We start from the raw sequence: 23,525 nt of genomic DNA on the forward strand, positions 1-23,525 counted from the left end.
ATTTACTTAGCATGCCTGATAGGTAATTTGATTTCAATGCTTTCCGTATGATTCTAACCGTGTTAATAAAGGATGAGTATTTTAAGATGGGTAAGATGAACCAACCTTGCATGACGAAGGAGATGGAGAAATGTCCTGCATACCTCATGTTTCCTGCGACTCCAAAAGAAATCAATCATCTGTAAGTAATTTTATCCTGTGCGTCTATGAGGTTTGTGATTTCAATTGTGTGTGGCAAAAGATTGATACTATAACGGTTTTAATTACTGTTGCTTTCCCATTGCACGAGGGATAACTTAGTTTTAAGGGAGCAATTTTTTCGAAACGGGAATTTGTGTCAGTAGCACAGAGAAGGTTTTGTGTCAGTAGCACAGGGCTCACAAGGAAGGATGTTCATGGTATTGTTACAGGCCATATTAATGGTGTCCAATCATATGGAAGGCATATGGCAAGGCCGAATTTTCCAACAATTTTGATTTTAATGTTAGATGGTTAGATGGTAGTGGAATCTCTATGGGTTTCGAGGACAGAGTCAGCATAAGCGATGGTGTTGCTCTGTTTGGAGCTAATCGGGGAGCGGGGATTCCATCATTTAGTGAAAATAGCCAATTTTTTTTAAAAAAAAGATCTACTACTACAGAGGAAACAAGGGAGCTTAGAAGGAGGCCTTCAACTCCTCTGCGTATGGGAATGGGTTCAGATAGGAACCCATTTATGGCGATAGATGCTCACTCTGTCGTACATTCTTTTGATTATTATCCTTATACCAAGAGCCACATCGACTCTCTCGAACATAGTGCAGGAAGTTGTACTTTACACTGTCGAACTCTTTTTCCATTCAATTGACACAAGTACGAATGGAAATTCTTTGCTCATCACGAGGTGAATAAGATCCCTTTTCAGAAATAGACTGAGGCCGATCGACCAGCCCTGAGCTCCGTACACCTGATTGCTGTAAGCACATTTCGTATGCCCAGTTTCAAATGGTCACAGATCACTTGTGCCAATGAATGGTTTATGATCTATAATGGTCATGGAGTTGGCATCCAGTTATCCACTCTATCCTGGTCTTTTCCCATTTTGGCGATAAAATATTGTAACCATGACAAATTCAGTGGATACAATAAAAACTTAAGTATTAAAATATGAGAGCAGACAGAACGATATAATTCAACACCTAGCTCATCCAGGCCAGGGTTTTTCCTGGACTGGATGAGTTGTTTCTAAGTTGGATTAGTTGTTTCTAAGCCAAGTAAACGCCTTCGATGTTGTGGGTCTACCTTGAAATGTGCTGAGGTCTGTTGGGACTCTTCGTATGATGCATAGTAGTGTACATATCCGAAAGTGTGTGCATTATGGAATATTGGACAGACTGATGTGATGTCTTCACGTACAAATAACCAGTTGTGAAGATACTTAACGCACAACTGTGCTCTTCATAAGTGCTTCAGTAAACGAATAAATCAAAAATATAATTTATTTCACAATTTACTTATTTAAAAAAAACGTTGGTAGCAGATGCATTGTAAGCTGAAATTTTATTTTTAGCTTGAGCCATTGAATGTACGTTGAACTGCCTTGCACATTTATTGAACTAGGGTTTTGGAGTTTTTAGTATAGCTGATGAATGAAAGCACTCGTTCTAGCACTGAAAAGTAACACTTGTGCTCAAGTGTTCATTTTAAATTTGATTTTTATGCTGATTTTACTGATATTTTACTTTCACCAAGCAATCTAATGCCAGACTACGAGTTTTTCGAAATTTCTCTTCTACATAAGTATTCTTTATTCGTACATTGATTGATCTAAAAGAATCAAAAGTTATAAATTAAGGCTAGCAATAACCTCAATGAAGTAAAAATAATGCAAGTGTATCTTTCAAGTATTTTTTACCACGAAAAACGTAACTGATTATCAGTTCATGTAGTATTTATTTGCACTCATTTCACTACATCAAAGTGCTTCCTACAATAATATGGCTTATCTGTTTAATTTAAGATATAATACAGTTACATGCTTATCTGTTTAAATAGATGACTTATTTTTAATATTTGTTTAATGCAATATTTATCATATATCATATGTAATATTTAATATATTTAATATATTCTCCTTATTTTGAGTCCTTATAAGGACTGGCGTAAAGGGGCGAAGCAAGAATGCTTTTCATCTTCCCCGTTATCTGTAGAGGACACTGTAGGGATAAGGTGTTATTGAGCTATTAAAGCTCTGATCATGGCAGGAGGGTAGCAGCAATAGCCGAGCCTAAGTTAGAACTTCATTGGCTACAGCATTGCCATCCATTACCCTCCAAGGGCATTAATCACCGCATCTCACGTTCGATTCTTCTCAATTCTTTTTTAATTAATATTTTTTAATTTATATAATTAATATATTATGACAATTGACAATTGCCTTTTTTGTCTTTAGGGGTGAAGCAAAATGTTTTTCATATTCCCCGCTATCTGTTGTGGTTACAGTGAGGGTGAAATTTACGAGCAGTTTGCTCGCCCTGAATGGGCATGGAGATTATGCATCGCTATAGGAGGCTAATATAGCTTTTGGTCTTCTATATTTGAATATGTCCGTTGGCTCGTATGCTGCAGCTTGTTGAACCAAATCGTTGGGATGTGTGGACGTCTTTAGGAAAAACTTGGATGCTAAGGATTGTAGAAAAGAGAGAATATAGAGAATATTTGTGTCTCTGTGGAGTTGATTGTTTCTAACATACTACGGGGCTTTCAGAATAATATTTTTTAATTTATATAATTAATATATTATGACAATTGACAATTGACTTTTTTGTCTTTAAGGGTGAAGCAAAATGTTTTTCATATTCCCCGCTATCTGTTGTGGTTACAGTGAGGGTGAAATTTACGAGCAGTTTGCTCGCCCTGAATGGGCATGGAGATTATGCATCGCTATAGGAGGCTAATATAGCTTTTGGTCTTCTATATTTGAATATGTCCGTTGGCTCGTATGCTGCAGCTTGTTGAACCAAATCGTTGGGATGTGTGGACGTCTTTAGGAAAAACTTGGATGCTAAGGATTGTAGAAAAGAGAGAATATAGGGAATATTTGTGTCTCTGTGGAGTTGATTGTTTCTAACATACTACGGGGCATTCAGAATCACTTCTCAAGCACTTGTTCTGCACTCGCTGTATTTTGATGATGTTAGCATTAGAGGTGTGGCTCCAGGCCGGAGAGGCATAGGTGATTATTGGACGAATCGTCATCTGGTATAGTTGCAATTTGATTCTGTTGCTGAGCTTGCTATTTCTATTAATTAGCGGATAGATCTGAGCTATGGCTGCTTTAGATGCTTTTGCGCACGAAGATTTGATGTGTTGGTTGAAAGATAGCTTTATGTCGAGAATTACACCCAGGTAATTTGTTTCTGTCTGCCAGGGAATTTTAGTATTGAATAGTAACACATCTCCTGCTGGAGACATTGGCCTTTTTGAGAAAAGAATGGCTGAGCTTTTCAGGGGGTTAACTTGCAATCTCCACTTGGAGAACCAACCCTCCAAATTTAGAAGGTTTTCTTGAAGCTTTCTGGTAATGAAATGGGGTCTGAGAGATCTGGTTAGTATTGCCGTATCGTCCGCATATAGGGCCAAATGGAAGTCATCGGATTGTGTGGGATGTCTGACAGTTCTTAAAAGCACTGGGAGATGGACTGAATCCTTGACTCTTTATCCCGTCATCTGAATGAATAAAATCTGTGTGGATGGGGTGTTATTGAGCTAAAGGCTCTAGTCATGGCTGGGTAACGGCAACAGCCGAGCCTCAGTTAAAACTTCATTGGCTACAGCATTGCAATTCGTTACCCTGGAAGTCCTAAAAAGGACTCTTATATCTCTTCCACCGGGATCCACCGGGATGTCTGACATAAACTTGAACTTGAACTTAATTGGTTGATGGACTGAGTCCTTGACTCTTTATCCCTTCATCTGGATTTTAGATTGTGGGTGATGAGATTATTGTGGGTAATTTACCAGCTCATTGTGAGCATTGAGGCTGTATCAGCTTTCTCTTGCGATGGAAGATTTCGTTTTTTTTATGTTTGAAACGATCTGAGGGCTTGTAGTCCGCTGCCTGTCGAACTAACTGATTTGGGTGATTATCCGTGATTGTGAAGAATTTCTCTGCAATGCTTGTCATGTAGGTCTTAATATCTGGAAGATTGGCTTCTTGATGTAACTGGATGTTTCTGATGAACCATGGGGCATTAAATGCCATTCTTAGGCATTTATTCTGTATTATCTGAAGTCTGTTGATGTTGCTTTTAGTTGTGTGACCCCAGGTTGGAGAGGCATAAGTTAGTTGCGGTCTGATTACCGATTTGAAAAGTAAGATTTTATTGCTTATGCTTAGGAAGCTGTTCCTGTTTAAAAGTGGATATAGCTGTGCTATAGTCTGACTTGCCTTAGTGGCAACACTATCCATATGTGACTTGAAGTTTAGACGTCTATCAAGATGAATTCCCAGATATTTGGTAGAATTGCGCCAAGGGATGATTTTACCAAACATTTGTATGCTTGTATTCGGTTCTGCTTTACGTCTGGTGAAAAGTACTGCAGAGCTTTTGTTTGGATTAATTGCGATACGCCACTTGGTGTACCAATCCTCCAATTCATTGACTGCTCTCTGCAGCTTGATTGTGGCCAGGTGTGGACGGAGGGATCTGGCTATAATGATTGTATCGTCGGCATACAGAGCGGTGATAGCTGGAGACAGTTTGGGGAGATCTGCCATGTATATGGAGAAGAGTAGGGAAGAGAGTAGAGAGCCTTGAGGTACTTCGGCCGTGATTCTCCTCTCTGTGGATCTGATACCGTTGAGTTTTATTTTAAATTTTCTGTTGTGTAGATATGATTTGATTAGTAGCACTAGTGGCAATGGAATACCAACTTCGTGTAGTTTAAAAATTAGTCCATGATGCCATACTCTATCAAATGCTTGAGTGATGTCTAGAAAAACTGCGCCAGTGTGTTGGTGCCATTCATACCCTTGGGTTATATGTTCGATAACTCTGTAAATTTGTAGCGTTGTGGAGTGATATTTCCTAAAGCCGAATTGTTCATCTTGAATTATATGGTTGATATCTGTTGCCTCTTGAAGCCGTGTGAGAATAGCACGTTCGGCTATCTTACCTATGCATGAAAGAAGGCTGATTGGTCTGTAATTTTCAGGAAACTGTGTATTTTTCCCAGGTTTGGGGATTAGGAAAACGTCGGCAATTTTCCATCGTTGTGGGAAATAATTTAGCCGGAGGATGGCATTAATGATGGCTACTAGATGCATAACCCCTTTGCGAGGAAGTAACTTGAGTACCTTATTTGTTATTCCATCTGGACCTGGAGCCTTTTTGTTATTTAGTTTTCTTAAAATCTCATATACTTCTGTTGGTGACACGGATTTGTTATTGGATTGGAATGAGGCATTTTGAGTTATTTTACGCACTTGGGTGTGAATTTTACTTATGAAATTTATATCTGTATTGATATAATTGGGGCTGCATTGTTTTTCTAAACTGTCAGCAAATGCTTCAGCTTTTTCCTCGTCGTTGTAGACAACATTAGATTCACCTTGGATTGGAGGAAATGTAAAACGCTTTGAACGGAGTGATTTCATCATTTTCCATATTGATTGATCCTCTGTGTTTAATTGGAGAATTTTGCCATTCCAGAGTTGGTTACGGTGGTCCTTTAGGGCATATCGAACCTGGTTTGTTGCTCTATTGACTGCTTGTTTATCCGCTGGGTCCATTGTTCTCTGATATTGTCTTCTTAATCTGTTTTTCTCTTGGATAAGACGTTTTATATCCTGTGGAAGTTTATTTGATGGTGTACATTTGGTTATATTTGTTACCTGCGTTATAGCTGTCAGCAGTTGTTTTTCAAGAGTCTTCACTGCTTTTTCTACATCTTCAGCAGATGTTATATGCGGTATTGGACCAAGGTTTTCCTGGAAGGCTGAGGGAAGTTGTTTCCAATTTATAAATGTGGTGGTGTTTTCTGTTATATCTTGTATGGTGCCTAGTTGTAATATGATGGGGTTATGATCAGAACTTAAGTCGTTGATTGCTTGTATCTGATAGCTGTGCGCTATGTTTTTTAATATAGCTATATCTAGTACATCAGGACGACCGGTAGCTCCATAATATGTGGGTTCAGTGGGTCCTATTACTGTTATATTTCTTGAAGTGGTGTAAGAGTTGAGTATTCTTCCATTAATATTTGAGTTTCTGCTGTTCCAGACTGAGTGTTTGGCATTAAGATCTCCGGCTATAATCACTGCTCTGCCTGTATTTAGTATCACCTCTAAGTCAGATTCAAGGAGTTTTTTATTTGGGGGGTTGTAGGCTGCATATATCGTAATGCTGCTTGTGTTTTCCATATGCATTTCTATTCCTGTAGTTTCCATGTGTTCTGTTTGGGGTTCTGCTATTGAATTATGTTTTATGTTACTTTTCACAAAGATGGCAGTGCCTCCACCTCTAGCAAAGCATCTGTCTGTACGGTAAGTCCTATAACTATTGATTCTGATTTTGTCACTTGGACGAAGATGTGTTTCATTTATGAGGATGATGTCTGCTTGAGTTTCTGCTGCAAACTCCTGCAGCTCCTGTAATTTGATAGATAAACCATTTGCATTCCATGAAACAATTTGTAATGATTTCGGTTTTCTTTTAGATTTATCCATTAAGATTTTCCATAAAGAGTGATCGTGTATGCCTTAAGATGATATCTTTGGCTTCTTGAGTTGGGTTGGTTTGTTGAAGTTCAGCAAGCATTTCACCTAAGTGGCTTGTTATGTTCAGTAGGATAGGTTTGTTGGTTTGCTGTGACTGCTTTGGTTTTGGGTCCTTTTGGAAGGTTGATCTTGTAACTTCAGCATACGATCTTCCATCCGTTGTGGAGACTATGGTTTGATGGGGTTTGAAGAGGTTTACTGGTTTTGAGTTGTAATTTTTGGTTTTGAGGAAATGCTATACAGCCCCTATAGTTTGCAGGGTGTGGTCCTCCGCAGTTTGCACACTTTGCTGGAAGTGTACGAGGTTTATGGCATTCATTTGATGCATGTTTGCCACCACATTTAACGCAACGAAATTCAGCCTTGCAGGATCGTTGGGCATGCCCAATCTTCTGGCATCTATGGCACTGGGTTGTAGTTGATTTATGTTTCAATGCCTCAACTTTTATGACTAGATCACAAATGGTTTGGAGATTGTATATATGTTTTTGATCTTTGCTTATTTCCACCAGAATTAGAGGATCGGGTGTTTTATCAGCTCTCCGCATTCGGCTGACTTTAATTGGGCTAAATCCCTTAAGTTGGAGGTCTGCAGTGAGGTCTTCTATTTGTAATGTTTCAGTTACTCCCCTTAACACTACTTTTAAATTTTTTTCACTATTGAGCGCAAAAGTGTGATATGGCAAATTGTTGTTGTCTAGAAGTTTGGTCATTTTTCTGTAATCTGATGATGTTTTAGGTTGTATGCGAATCCCTTCTTCTGTGTTTGTGGCTTTAATGAAGGTGATATCTGAAGATTTCAGTGTGGATGCAACGGACGCCCAGTGCTCCTTGGCCCTTAGGACGACTGGGGATACCCTTTCTTTAATTACATTATCTGGTCTATCTCCACTGTTTTGGGTGTATCTGCAGTAGAGGAGATTATCCTTTTCTTTTTGACTGTTTGAAATTCTGTGTTGGTTTCCAAAAACTGCGGAGTATTATCCTGAGATGCAGCATTCTCTGTATTCGTGGAGTGACTTGATTCTGGTTCAGTCAACATACTTCCTTCATTAGAATCATCCATCCTATCTTCTGTGACTGTTGTAGGGGGGAATGTATCTAACAGCTTTACTTTCCCTGGCCAGTTGTCGCTCAAAAGTTTTCCTAATCTTAGGAATTCTTTGTAAACTTCTTCAAATATGCCTTCATTGAGAGGTTTGGTCATGATTTATAGAAGGCAACAACTCTATTAGAATAAAGTTTGAGAAGTGGGACCTAGAGCCCAATGTAAATATCCCGTAGATCAAATCGATCTACCAGCAAAGGTAGTAAATGTTTCACAGAATGAAGAACACTTACCTCTATATATAAATATATCCCGTAGATCAAATCGATCTACCAGCATCAGTAGCAAATATTTTACAAAATAAATTTTTCTTCAGAAAATCATAACGACTATTTAAATCACTGATCACATATATAAACACTTGGCAACCGCCATTAAGCACCGAACCCATTTTGTTTGGCAGTGTCGTGAAAACTAGGTGAATAAAAAAAAAAAATCTGAAAAATAGGTGAAAAAAAAAATCGGGATGTCTGAAATGTCTATTACTGTGTTATTTTAGTGTTTGCTATATTAAAATGTACAAGGTGTCTTAAAATATTTTTATCTGGCTAAAATATAAACATGCAAATAAATTTATAATTTAAAAAAGAAGTATCTTTTTATTGATTAATTAAATAAATAAATAATTAAAAATATACTTTTTTTAAATATAAATTGATTGGCATATTTACATTTTAGCGAAATAAAAATATTTTAAAAGGCATCTCATAAATTTTATTATAGCAAACAATACAATAAACAGAAGTTGCATTTAGAGCTTCTGAAAGTTGAATGGTTATCGGAATGCTGTAGGATTTTATGATAAGGCGTTGTTTATTATTCATAAAACACTTTTTTTTATTAAATATAAATAGAATATTTTTATTTAAGAAACAAAATTAATCGGAAATTTTATTTAGTACTTTGATATCTTAATATATTATTTATATAAATAATATAAATATAAAACTTTTTGAGAAAATTTAAAATAATTTTGTTAAAACTGTATTATAGTCATATAACATGTTATTATCTATAATTATAAATCGTTCACATATCCGTAAAATTTTCTTACATGCCAGTTCGCTATCTCATTAGTGTGTATTATATTATTAGCTTGCTGAATGAATTTTGTTACCCGTATTTATGAAGGTAAGTTGTAGTTAAATATGTGATTTTTCTTAGTAATGATTTTTTTAAATAAATTATTCATTTCATTTTCTTTGTAGCTATAGCCGTGGTTGTTTTTAACTAGAAGTCAATGCATCTAGCAAACACTTCCAAAATATCTCTTGCAATATTATGGAAGCGTTGAAATCATTAGATGTCACGAAAAAATTCTTGACGTCATAGAGAAGCGAAAATAATTTTTTGAAAGTTAAACACCAAGCCCATAACTTTGCTCTAAATATTGTGTTAAATGCTGATTTACCAACTAACAACAGTACACGAACTCGACGTATAAAAACTCAATTTGATTATATGTGTCCTGACGAATCAATTAATAATTTTGAGCGACATTTTCATATTAATTTTTTTAATGTAATTCTTGATTCAGCAATAACATCAATTACTGAGACATTTGAACAGCTAAATAAATATGAATCAATTTTAGGGTTTCTGTTTTACATTGGTAACTTAAAATTTGAAAAGGATACAGTAAAAAAATTCTTGTTTCGACTTAGAAATTGTTCTGTCTGATGGTGATCAAAAAGCTGTTTCAGCAATAGATTTATTAGATTAATTAAAAATATTGTCTCGGAGGATATCAAATAATTATTCTCCCAAAGAAGTATTAAATTATATTTGTGCAAATAACTGCATAAGTCTTTTTCCTAATGTGTACACATCACTACGAATTCTTTTAAGAATCCCAACTACAGTTGCAAGTGCGTGCAGAACGCAGTTTTTCTACATTAAGACATTAAAAATTATTTGAGGTCCACAATGTCCCAAGATATTAGATGGCTTAGCCACTTTATCTGTTAAACACCAAGCCCATAACTTTGCTCTAAATATTGGGTTAAATGCTGATTTACCAACTAACAACAGCACACGAAAGTGACATAGCCGAGACATTAGTACTAGAAGAACTAGTAAACTCTTTTGCTGAAATTAACGCTAGAAAGGTTTCTTTTTTTTTAAATAATTAAAATGGTTAATTCTTAATTTAGATTTTTTTTTATATTTGTTTTGTCGTGATGTATGTAATATTTATAAATTGTATATCATAAACATTATATATCATAAACACAAATGATATCATACTTTATCATAAACACAAAAATATTTAATTAATTAATTATTATTATTATTTATTTATTCATTATATATATATATATATAATTTCGGCCGAAGGGAGGAAAAAATATCTTGCACACACTCAAAAATTTGCTCGAGCCAGCGCTGGGGGGGGGGGGGGATCATTAGAAAAACCGAAAATGATGAAAGGGAAAGTGGAGTTTAAAATTTAATGTGAATAGACAAAGATGTGGTAAGAAGATAGGTATAAGTTGAAACAGAAGTGGTGAAGTTATGGGCCTTTTGAAAGGAAATAAATATTATTATTACTGTGGCTGAATGATAGACCTGTTGAACGAGTCAGTAATATTGATGTTTTTGTATTGATATGTATGTAAAATTAAAAGAAACAATAATAAAATAAAACAAATTTATTTATTTAAAAAATAAAATAAACATTTGCTGATAAATTAGTGAATGTTCATTTCACCATTCCAGCTCACTTTTAACCCCCCCCCCCAAAAGGGTTAATTAAATTACTATTTTTTTATTTTTATCGGACTGAATAAACTTCTACTTTTAATATAAATACTATTATACAAATACAATGTAACCATCTGACAGGATGCGATTGAAAAATTTTTTTTTTTTTTGTTGTTGTTTTTGCTTTTATCCTGAGACTTTGCAATTGAAAACAAAAAACCAGATGAGAATTATTTTGTTGATTATAATTAATAACATTATTACTTTATTGTAATGGAGTATATTATAGATCCAGCCATATTTTATAGCCAAATATGTAAACAAAAGTTTTAAAGCTACGAAAATTTACCAGAGAGTTCATGAGAATATACCTTTGGTATTGGAGTTGCCTTGGTTTGCACTAATTAAAAGCTCTGCCTAGGAGCCCCTAAGTTAGCTTTTACTGGTACGTTAATTAGGCTTCATTGGTCTCATAGCTTCCTTATACGGGTCCCCGTTCAGAGCGTGCGTGCGTGCGTGCGTGTGTGTGTGTGTGTGTGTGTGTGTGTGTGTGTGTGTCAACTGCGATTCCAAAATTTATATTCTCATAAGCTCTTTGGTTAATTTTCGAAACTTCTGAAAGTTTCTTTCTCTATTTAGCTATAAAATATGTTGGTATCTATAATATTCTACAAGATAGTATCTTATAAAGAAGCTTTATCTTTAAGTAATCATTTTAATTTCTGATTTTATCCTTGATGCCATTTGAAGTCTTTCTGGATTGTTCTTGAAATTCCATTTCTTGTGGAAAAAAGAGGAAATCGAGTAGAATAAGAAGTAGATATGAGTAGAATAAGAATTTTCTTAAGAAAACCTGGCTTTCGAATGATTTGTAATATTTATCGGCTGTCACTTCATTCCTTCACTATTTTATCCATGAAACGTTTGCAATTTTATAAAGTCGATCACATAAATTCAAATCTTCATCTTTTGTTGCCAGTTCGATTGCCCATTTCAGAACTTCGTTGATGGCGCCATCAAATCGCAAACAATATCTAACATTGCGCTATAAATTTGTGCTCAAACTAGAGTTCCCGTTGGTTTTAATCCGGCTTTACGCCAACAGGAGAGGTCCATCACTCTTTGTTGCAACAACAAGAATCTCAAACTATGTATTATTTACTTCTTGCCATTATTAAACATTATAAAACATAAAGGCTCTATCTTTAAGCAGAACAAGTGTGTCCATTGCTAACATTCTTTCTTATGGCCTTGTTTGAACAAAAATGCAACCTCTCGTAGCAGTTTACGATCCACCCAGTAGCTGTACCATTTGTTATTGTGACACAGCGATAAATATCTTAGTAAAGGTGAGACGTGATCATTTCTAGAGTCTGGCCGTTCTAGTGATGTCCCGGAAATAGAGCTTTGCTCCAGTCACGTCTTAGAATAAATCATCACCCAGTTAAGTGCACAATGCAGAAGTGGGAATAACTAACATCACTTTCTCCGAAAAGACACCAATGGTTACTTTACACGAATCTCTTTAAACGACTAATTTACATGGCTGTCAGATATTTTTAAAATATAACACGCGAATACATATAACAGCATAATAAGCTAGAGCTATAAACTCCAACGATTTTTAACGTCAAAATATTCGAACTTGCTCGAATTTATCGATGAATCTACCCAATGGTTTGCGACATTAAGATCTCTGAGAATGATCACTTGGCTCTTGTCCCAAAATATTCAAAATGTTTTTATTAGGGTAGAAGCAACAATAAAACTATTGAAATATCGACTATTAGAGAAAATATCAATGCATCGCGATTGTTATTTTAGCTATTTAGAGTTTAATTTTTTACTGCATTTTAATCAACATTTTGGATTAATTTAAAATACAGTTTTTTTTGTATACTATAAGATATATTTAAAAAATTAAACATATTTTATATTCCTTAATTAAAATTCATGTATACACCATTTTATTTTAAAAATGAAATAAATATATAAGAGATAATGTTTATATTATTGTGTATTTTGGGTTTGGGTTACTGGTGAGATGCGGTGATTGATTCATTTAATCCAATATCCTTGGAGGGTAATGGATAGCAATGCTGTAGCTAATGAAGTTCTAACTGAGGCTTGGCTATTGCTGTTATCCTCCTGCCATGATCAGAGCCTTAATAGCTCAATAACCTTATCCCTACACTGTCCTCTACAGATAACGGGGAATATGAAAAGCATTCTTGCTTCGCCCCTTTAAGCCAGTCCTTATAAGGACTATTGTGTATTTTTTCCGGTGTGGTTGCCGGGATAAGAATAGCGCCGACGTAAATAAGGCGATTAAATGGACGCAGAGATTCGAGAGTTTAAGTTCGCTCTCTTAAGGTTTTTGCCTTAAGGGAGCAATTTTTGAATCTCCTGGGAAAGTATTTTCCGACACTGCCCGGTGAGGGGCTTTGTCGGTGAATGCTTTTCTTCGGAATTTGAGCGGTTCTGCTCGGTGGTGGGTGGAAGGCCATCACTGAATGGAGCCAACGCTGAGATGGACGGTCTTTCGCCCACAATTTAGTGGCCTAGGGATAGTCCAAATTTTTAGAGATGGCTTTACTTAAACATCACCGACGTAAATCCATGCGTGTCGTAAAAGGCGACTAAAATGGACGCTGAGTTTCGAGAGTTCGCTCTCTCAGGTTTCTTCCGGAATTTTGCTCCGGTGAGGGGGATGATTTCGGTGGGTTTGCCCTGAGAGAGCATTCTGAGTCTCTGGGGAGGGTGTTCTCCGGCGTCGCTCGAGAGGGGCCTTGTCGGGGGATGCGTTTCCCTGGAATATGAGAGGTTCTGCTCAGTGGTGGGGGTGCCTGTCATTGAGTGGGGGCCAGCGCTGAGTTGGACGGTCTTTCGGTCACTATGGAGTGGTCCAGGGATCGGCCTAATTTTTAGAGTTTGCTTTACTTAAAAAAAAAGCACTAATGCAAATCCAATCATGTCGTAAGAGGCGACTAATTGGACGCTGAGATTCGAGAGTTTGAGTTCTCTCTCTTAAGGTTTTTGCCTTAAGGGAGCAATTTGAGTCTCCGGGGAAAGTGTTTTCCCGTGAGGGGCTTTGTCGGTGAATGCTTTTCTTCGGAATTTGAGCGGTTCTGCTCGGTGGTAGTGGTGGGTGGAAGGCCATCATTGAGTGGAGCCAACGCTGAGTTGGACGGTCTCTCGGCCACTACTGAGTGGTCTAGGGATCGTCTTAATTTTTAGAGATTGGCTTTACTTAAGTATCACCAATGTAGCTAATGAATGTCGTACGAGGCGACTAAAATTGGTACCTAGGGAGGGTAATGGATGGCAGTGCTGTCGCCAATGAAGTTCTAACTGAGGCTCGGCTATTGCTGTTACCCTCCTGCCATGATCAGAGCTTTAATTAATAGCTCAATAACACCTTATCCCTACACTGTCCTCTACAGACAACGGGGAATATGAAAAGCATTCTTGCTTTGCCCCTTTAAGCCAGTCCTTATAAGGACTATTGTGTATTTCAATTTTGGGACCCAGAATCACAAGATGGCCTCCTAATCGATCTTCCCTAATTTTTTTTTTTTCGATCAGTTCATTACACTTTTAATTCTTTCATGCTCAGGATATGTTTTTTTTTTCCATAAGGACACGTCGTTAAGTTAGGCACATATATAATTGTACAGAAATAATGAATCTGCTTTCCAATTGCAATATGTTACATTCCCCCCCCCCCCTCCTTTTCCAGTTATTTTCAGCTGCTAAAATGTATCAATTGCAGTGGTTGCTTGCATAGTTTTCTTACATTAACTCTTCCGATCTCATTAAATTCTTTCTTGTTAAAAGTATTTTTGTTTTTTCATGGTGGGAATCAGATTACTAATTACTTTGATGGTTCTACTCTTATACATTTCAAATGCAAGTAAAAATATTGTATTGTGCATAAGTTGCCACAGAATAAGAGAGACATCTTGTTCTATATTAATATTGTGAAACGTATTTCAGTGCTATAGTACCACACACCTTAATACTATGTTAGTATTTATGCAAAACGGCAAGCATTCCTTATATTATTTGGATGTTTAAGAACTTTATATTATTTGGATGTTTAAGAACTTTATATTATTTGGATGGTTAAGAACTTTACTTGTGGCATGTAAAAAAGTTTTTTAAAATAAGTTAATATATAAGTTGTCACAAATGAACATTACCTGGCTACATGGGTATAGAAAACGTAGTACTAAATAAGTACTACTGTTATGAGTGTAGTAAGTTCTTAAAAGAACTGGGCGATGGACTGAGTCCTTGACTCTTTATCCCTTCTTCTGAATAAAGAAAATCTGTGTAGATGGAGTGTTATTGAGCTAAAAAGCTCTAGTCATGGCTGTCATGGTAACGGCAGTAGTCGAGCCTCAGTTAAAACTTCATTGGCTACAGCATTGCCATTTGTTACCCAGAAAGTCCTAAAAAGGACTTCTATGAGTGTAGTAAGACTGCCTACAATCTAATTTTATTATTATTTTATTTTTAAACTAAAATGGTGTATGTATGAATTTTAAATAATTAAATTTTAATTAAAGAATATAAAATATGTTTTACTTTTTAAATATGTTTTTTATAGTATACAAAAAACTGAATTTTAAATTCATCCAAAATGTTGATTAAAATGCAGTAATAAAATTAAACTCTAAATAGCTAAAACAACAATCGCGATGTATTGATATTTTTTCTAAAATTTAATTTTTCAATAGTTTTATTCTTGTTTCTACCCTAATAAAAGCATTTTTGAACTCATCTTTAGTTGAAAGAGACCAGACAAAGTCGCGTTACTAACGGGAATCGAACCCAGGTCTTTCCGACCAAAGGGCTTCGTCTATACCGAATACTTTAATATGTATAAATAATACAGTGACATAAAAAAAAACCTGAATAGCTAGTACACCTGAAATGTTACTTGTAAAACTCATTGGGATTCATCTTTCTTTATATTATTTTTATAACTTTTTTCAAAGTCTTTTGCCAAAATTACATATCTGTTTTCACGAGCAGCATGCATTCCAGCCTCTTGAGATATTATCTGCTCCAGATATTTTGTCAGCCCTGGCAACATAGTCTTACAAATCTACTTCATCACTCAGATTCATTTTAGCAGTAATTGTAGAAAATATCAGTCGCTTTTGTCGTCGGTCTGGTAAAGGAAATTCTATTTTGCGATCTAAATGCCCTGGAAGCAAAAGTGCTGGATCTAGAGTATCGGCTCTGTTTGTTGCCGTTATCACCTTTACATTAGTAGTTTGATTAAATCCCTGGTTTAAAAGTTCTAATAAGATTCTCTGAACTTCCCTATTAGCACCAGTTTGTGCATCAATCTCATCAATAAATATAATAGCTGGAGCATTTTCCCTAACCAGTTTGAAAACATTTCTTACCATTCGTGGACCTTCACCTAGGTATTTCTGAACAAATTCTGAACCAACAACACGAATAAAGGCAGCTCTGGCATGATGAGCTACTGCTTTAGCCAACATAGTTTTTCCATATCCAGGAGGCCCATTCATCAGCATTCCACGAGGTGGATCAATCCCAATCTGTTTGTAAAGTTCAAAATGAGTTAAAGGAAGCTCTACTGCTTCTCTGATTTCTTGTTTCTGAATATCTAACCATCCTATATCGGCATAAGTCACATATGGCTTTTCATCTGCCCTTAACATAGAAATGCTGCTATCTGCCTCAAGTGGAAGGACATCTACAAGTGCATTACTATGCTTATGAAGGGCAACACTTGGCTTCGAGAGTTCACAATCAATAGTGGACAAAATTCGTTGTTGTAGAACCAACAATTGTTGGTTTTACAATGGCCTCCAAAATTGTCCAATAACTAAGGGCACACTTTGTATTCGTTTTACTTCTTCTTGGCAATGAAGATAGTCTTTTTTAAGATTCTTTTGCTCATCTATGATATATTCTTCTTGAACTTCCAGGATTTCAAGCTGCCTCTGTAACTTCTTGTATTTTGTATATAAATCTTCTTGGTCTACTTCTTCTGTTAAAACCGCACTCAATGGCTTTCATTCTGTAGTAACATTTTCTTTCTTTTCCGAAATAATCACACCGATTTGCTCCATTGTCACTTTTTTTGACGAAGCAATACTGACTGAGCTATGGAGTCTCTACATTTTGATATCGTTGAATAAACTTTGAATGAATTTAAGATCGTCCTGCTCTATACATTTCTATGCATTTTATTTATGTAGTTATTTGACAAACCACTCAATGGCATTAGTTTTTGACATGGATAAGACTGTCCCCAGTACACTCTTGCGGTTCCAATACAGACCACTTTTTTTATAAGAGGAAAACTTTTAACTATTTTCATTACTGTTCCTCTACTTGTTCGATAACATGTATCGGCGAGGCGTTTATATGAATCCTGCACAATAAAAACAAACCAATAGCATATTAATATCGTGGTGGCATTGCATGTAAGTATTGGATCATTTTTGAACTCTCCACCCGAGATGAAATATGGAGCTATTTTCGAAGTCATTTCACTTCTCTTTCGGATGCGAACATAAAAATATTAAAAGAAATATGGTTTTTATTAATAAAACAATGATACATAATTTATTATAATGAAAATTTTATTAATTAAGAGTATTAAGCAAAAAATTATTTTCTTATTTTAGAAATATTTCTTACACCATTTACAGTCTGATCATCACATATTTATAAAAAAAAAGCAATAAAAATCCGTTTTAAAGAAAGTATTGTAGCTTAGTAAGTTATGATTTAATAGTTTTTTTTTTGAATTATCAAATATAACGCGACGACTATTAGGAAAAAATGAAAACTCAAAAGCTAAATTAGAAACGAAATATAATTTATAACTGAATTATATAAATTTCTCATCTAGTAGTAGTAGCATTTTATTGTGAACAGGTTTTTTTTTTTTATTTTTTAAGTGAAGATGCCAACGCATATGAAAACCAAAAACCTCTAGTTCATACGAGCTCGGAATAAATGCGATTTACGTGAAGTCTGATCGCCACGTGTTGCTTTTATCAATTCGGTATTCCAAAGAAAAGATTCGTTGCTTAAGTTGTGAGACTTCGGAAGGGTATCTTAAAGAATACTAAATTTTGTTCCCTTAGTAGTGCAAGCACTTTTGGTATTTTCGTTTACTTTCTGGACATCGAACTCGAAATTCTTTATGCATTTATTCTTTCCTTTATTTCCCTTAAGGACATCCGAATAGAACGCATGTCTCTCAAAGAGATTTGACTACAGGTGAAAGTGAGGGGTCAGCTGTATGGAAAAGCTAAAATAAACAAATTTGTCGCAGTGGCATTCAGAACAAATGTTCCTAATGCATATTCGAAATATTTCTACGAAAGTGCTCACAAACTTTTTTTGAAACTTTTTCGAAGTCAATAAAACATTTGTATGTTTAGTCCGCACGACATTGATATCCAGGAGAAATTTTATATTATTACGAAATATTATTTAAATGGCCGTTCCAGAGGTTAGGCACGCCATAAGAATACAAAAGCGCCACAATTCCACTAATCTTTAAGCCTTCCTATTCATCATTCCATAAAAGTAGACGCTCACATAAATTCGTCCATAAAAGGAAAATGATAAAATAATAACAGCACAGAGAAATAGAAAGAATTTTATCATATGTCTATAAAATCTTCATATTATCGAGAAAGCACACCACAGAGTGGCAAAGTAGAATGATATTAGTGAAGGTGACTCTCTTAAAATGTATTTGGAATTAGATACAGTTCGGTATTTAATTTAAATCTCTTGTTTTTTTACTATGTATTTAAAATCAGTGCGAAAACTCAATATGAAGTATGACGTAAATGTTTCGATATCGTCACATCACGTGGTTTATAAAAAAGCGATCTGATTGGACACTCAAAACACCAATAATGATGATATACAATATCGTGTAATAATAAAAAAAAATACGAGATGGCATAAGATATTTAAAAATAATTTCAGAGAATGAAAAATCACATTCCAACAACAATCACGTGGTTTATAAGAAAGCGATCTAATTGGACACTCAAAACACCAATAATGATTCATATACAATATCGTGTAATAAACAGAACAAAAATACGAGATGACATTAAGATATTTAAAAGTAATTTCAGAGAATTAAAAATCACATTCCAACAACTAATGATTTCGCTCATAATATTAGCAACTTTAATAAGAAAAGAATCCTAATAGCGAATTCTAGCTGTATTAACTACGATGTTGTAATGAATATGTATGTGATGCTAATATGAAGATTAAATGTACATTAAAGTAATAATAAAAACATTCGAAGATGAACGGACGCTCATGTCAGTTTCCTATTTGGAAAAAGCTGCAATTAAACAACAAAGATCACGTGATACCCGTTGTTTAATTATGGCGTGTTTTATTTTAGTTTTGCAGAAAAAATGGAATAATGTTCATTCTTTGACCGAAAAGTATCGCGTTCGATTCTCTTAGACATGAGTAGTCTGTAAACACTTTTTAAACGATGCTAAGCTATGGCTCATTTGTGCGTAGATCTCCAATTATTCATTAATTAAAACTTTTTTGTGCATAATCCTTTATTATGCAAAATCCCTGATTTGTTGTTATTTTAGTTAATATTTTTATTGCACCTAAATGACGAGAATTTCCTTGGATTAAATCTGTAATTGTGATTTTTTTCCCCGGGTATATTTAAATTTGAGCCTCTGTAGCTAAGTTGGCTTACACGAGCCCTTTGGTTGGAAAAATACGGGTTGGAATTAATAAAGGTTCCTGATGTCATAGAATAGACGTCAGGAACCTTTATTAGGTGTTTTCAATGGAATGGTCAGTTAACCGGTCTTATACGGAAGTGGAGGGTTCTTCTTCCGATACCTGCCAGTACAGACATAGGACAACACTACGGGAATAAGGCTTAACTACCGTATGCCTACAGGGTGAAGTATGAGTCTACGCTTGAGCAAAATCAGGAAGAAAATATTGAAATTTATTGGTCAGTCTATCACAAAGCTGTTATTGTTATTATTGTTGTCATCTTGTCAGAGTGCTATAGTCTTGTATTGCATAACCTGTGGCCTTCGGTTGAACTATGGAAAAGCGATACACAGATAATTATCTGTAAATTAATTAAGTTCACCGATTTTTCTAGAGTGTATGACCTTTTCATTGGCTGTATTTTTCTTCAGCTTGGTAGCTCTCTGGGAAGTTTTTAATTTTGAGAACGCGCTCTGAAACTTGAGCAACGCTACGAAATTTCTAAATGTCTTGTAATAAAAGGGAGTGTCGTACACTCTTATGCGAGAGTTCTACACGTTACATGAGCAATTAGAACAGTTTACTTTCGTTATTTCGACATAAAAGGGGTACCTCGCAGCTGTATGATTATTCTGTTAAAGTTGGGATTCTTAGATAGATACAACAGCTAATATTTGTTCTACTTTCATTGTCTAGGATTGTAGTAGGTTACTTAAGCGAAATTTTATTTAATGGCTTTGACAACAGCTGCGAGCAAACTTGGGAAGTGCTGCTTTAAGCTTTCTTTTGTTTAAGAAGGGATTTGTATGAAAAGACCAAAACGCGTGCTTATTTCGAACTATCTTTGTACACATTGTGATATCCCTTGGATTTCGCTGTCTTGAAGTTGATGAAATGTGAATCGTCAACATGTTGAACTCGGCTAAAATGGAGAAGTTGATTTTCCCGTTTAGTTCGCAAGACTAGCAGAGAAGTGGTTTCTAAAGGTAATTATATAGTTAACTGAGATGTTTACGTCGAAGAATTATGATTTTCTTTCTTCTTTTCAAGTCTTTGGTGAGGAAACGCACAAGCGCATGTGTGTATATGTGGGGTTCTAGATTGAAAGATCTTACTTTGCATATAATTAATATGTACGCAGTTTTCCAACCCACTTTCAATTGAAAAGTCCTTATAAATTTTTCTCGGGGATTCCTGAAAGTGAGGGGATTTGAACCGAGGCTTATTAAAATCGCATCATGTGGTCAATAATAACTACCCTCGCAGCATTTAACGGCTACATTTCTGTTCGAAACTGATACTAGAAGGTTTATATAATGTGTGAAGAACAAAGTTGTTTGAAATATTGATTGCAATTACTCTTTTCGTTCTTTCTTTTTTTTTCTAAATCTGCAAGTTGATCATGGTTAAAATTATTAATTTTTTTTTTTTACGAAATTCGATATCAAAGTCTTGATAAAAATCATATTGTAAAAATTAGAATGCCCCTATGAAATTATAATATGTTCATTGAGATAAAAAAATTAACTGACTGATTTGTGTCTGGGAACAGAAATATACAATCACGAAAGATTGTGAAAAGTATAGATTACTGCATTCAGAATGAAAAAAAGCAGAATATTAATATTTAGTTTGGAAGTTTATATTTATAGGAATACTTTATAGAGAAGACTTTTTTGGACGTTATTCAATCTTTTGTTAGAATTATTTCTGAAATTTGATAAATAAGGTACCTTTCTGTCATCACTAAGCTTGTTAACCACGTTGTCTTGTAGCAGATAACTAAACTGTAGAAAATTAAATAGAGAACAGAGGTAGACTGCCTTCCAACGGAGTTTGAAAACTTATAATGATGCAGTTCTAACTTTGGTTAAGACGACTTCCGGTGCAGTCGTTAAAAACAAAGCAATTTCTTCGAAAACCGCACAACTATTCGCATTAGAAGAAAGAAAGAACAGAACATTTTTGTAACACATATTACTACTAGCAAGAAACATCTATACGAAGTTGAACGAAAAGAGAGAGAGAGAGAGAGCATATGAAAGTGACCAATAGTATCTTCAAAGTTTTTAGCTAGGTTTATCATGGATATCAGAATTGGAATTAAAGTGGAATCAACTACGGAAATGAAGTTAGTGTAGTATGTATAACTGTGTGTGTGCTCTCTAGAGGTTTGTCTGCTTGACGACTTAAGAAAAAACATTTCGGGGTGGAAAACCTTCTGCCTTGATATCAGACCTTAAGAAAGCTCGTAAAAGAAATCTTTGTATCCTTGAAGGAATTTTGAACCCAGGTCATTCTAAAGAATGAGGCGATGACATCGTCAAATGGCACGGAAACTCTATACACAAACTGAGTCATCTTGCACAAAATAGAATGCAGAGGAAGAATTATATCAAGATGGCACCAGACACCTACGGGTGTTGAACCCATGGTTGCTGTTGTTGTCATTCTAAACAAAAGGCATCTGTCGATATTGACTAAGCTGCAAGTTGAATTTGGATTCCAGTATCATTTCATCGCTATTTATCCTTATCATTGACGAAACGTTTGTGATTTATAGCACATTTAGTACTCACAACCCCAAATGTGTTATATTACAAGCGTTTTACGAGATAATAAATAAATAAATAACATCAGCGCGTTTATGCAGGTATTCTAACATTCGCAGCAATTATAAATATCGCCCCGTCAATTGTCTATTACTTCTATTTTAGTTATAATAGATCTTCAGTTGTGTTTAACTGAACACACATCTAAAATTATGAATAGAATATCAAAAACTCGTCTTCGTTATTTATTGAAAATTTGATTATCATTTTTGAATTTCAATTAAACATCAAATATAAAATTGCTATTGCTGTGTACAATTTCACATCGTTTAATTAAATTTGAATGAATTTATGAGCGTCCTGCTCTATACATTTGTGTGCATTTTGTTTATGTAGTTATTTGACAAACCACTTAACGACATCAGTTGATATGGATAAGATTGTCACCAATCACTACTGGAATAGTATTTGAAAGAATTCACTATCTGATTGTTAAATATACAATTTGAAAAATCAATTTGTATATTTCTAGTATATTATTTTGACTGGATTGTATCCACCAAGTATCATAACTCAAAGATTTTAATCTTTTCAAAATCGGTTTACAGAAAAAAATGCACGTAGTCTGAATATCAAAATGTAAAACAAAAAAAAGTAAGTAGAGAATTTGAATGCTATTTTAATTGACAGTAAAATAAAAAGGGAAGAATCCACATATTCGCTGTAGAAATATTTTAAACAAATATTTTCAAAAAAGTGCTAAAAATTAAGCTTTAACTCAACTCTGCACGTAATTCCAATAATGGAATTGATCAATGTTACGAGAACTTAAATTTAATCTCGTTCAGGGGACTGAACGAGATTAAAATCGGGAATAATGTGATTGAAACAAACTTGGTTATTCAAGACAGTTTTCTTTTTTTATTAACAGCAAACGATAGATTGAAAAACTGTTTCCTGAAAAAATCTATTTCATTTAAATCTCAGTAAGATTCAAGTTCCATTGGCGGATAAGGACATAATATAAAGAAATAAATTTGATTTTTTTTTTTTTTCACTGAAGGAAGTTTAGAGCCATCAAAAAATATTTTTTTTTTAGTTTTCTTTCTCTTTCTGAACGATGTTTCCTTACGATTTCTTTGAAAGGAGAAAAATAGCAGGCGATGTTTGACACAGAATATATACGATGCGTTTCTATGCGCTTCGGTTCTCACCTGAAAGATACATTGGAGCAGCCACCTCTGATCTTTGCACCTAGTAACAAGATTGCGTATTGAGCATCGCTTTATCAGAGGAGTCTCAGTGATTTTTTTATTTTTTTATTTTGGTTGGTTTCAAATCTTTTCCAACATTTGAAAGTAGTATATACTTTGATTCAGTTTATAATTAAAGAAGAAAAACATTTTCCCGTTCATTTTCCCTACGTTAGTTATTATCCAACGCTTTTTTTAAACATTTGATTCCAAATCAAACCAGGAAGCATGAATATATAAAGTTCTATGCGGTTATTACACTATTACAAACGGTTCAAACATTAACCCTCCATACGTAAGTGCCTAAATAGGTTTTAATTCTTTCTTAATTGAATATAAAAGATTTATTAATAAAAACAAACTACT

General features: G+C 34.8%; 1 protein-coding gene and 1 pseudogene across 1 annotated transcript in view; both read right to left on the reverse strand.

Moving 5' to 3' along the window:
- LOC150092932 (protein CEPU-1-like) overlaps positions 1-23,525 on the reverse strand; it is a 268,908-nt gene that overhangs the window by 123,026 nt on the left and 122,357 nt on the right. The gene's annotated exons all lie outside the window — the stretch shown is intronic.
- LOC150092933 (26S proteasome regulatory subunit 6B pseudogene) lies at positions 15,512-16,686 on the reverse strand (annotated as a pseudogene).

Source organism: Typopeltis vanoorti, chromosome 24 (genome assembly GCF_054136105.1).
Source record: "Typopeltis vanoorti isolate ZY-2024b chromosome 24, IOZ_Tvanoo_1.0, whole genome shotgun sequence".
NCBI lineage: Eukaryota > Metazoa > Arthropoda > Arachnida > Uropygi > Thelyphonidae > Typopeltis > Typopeltis vanoorti.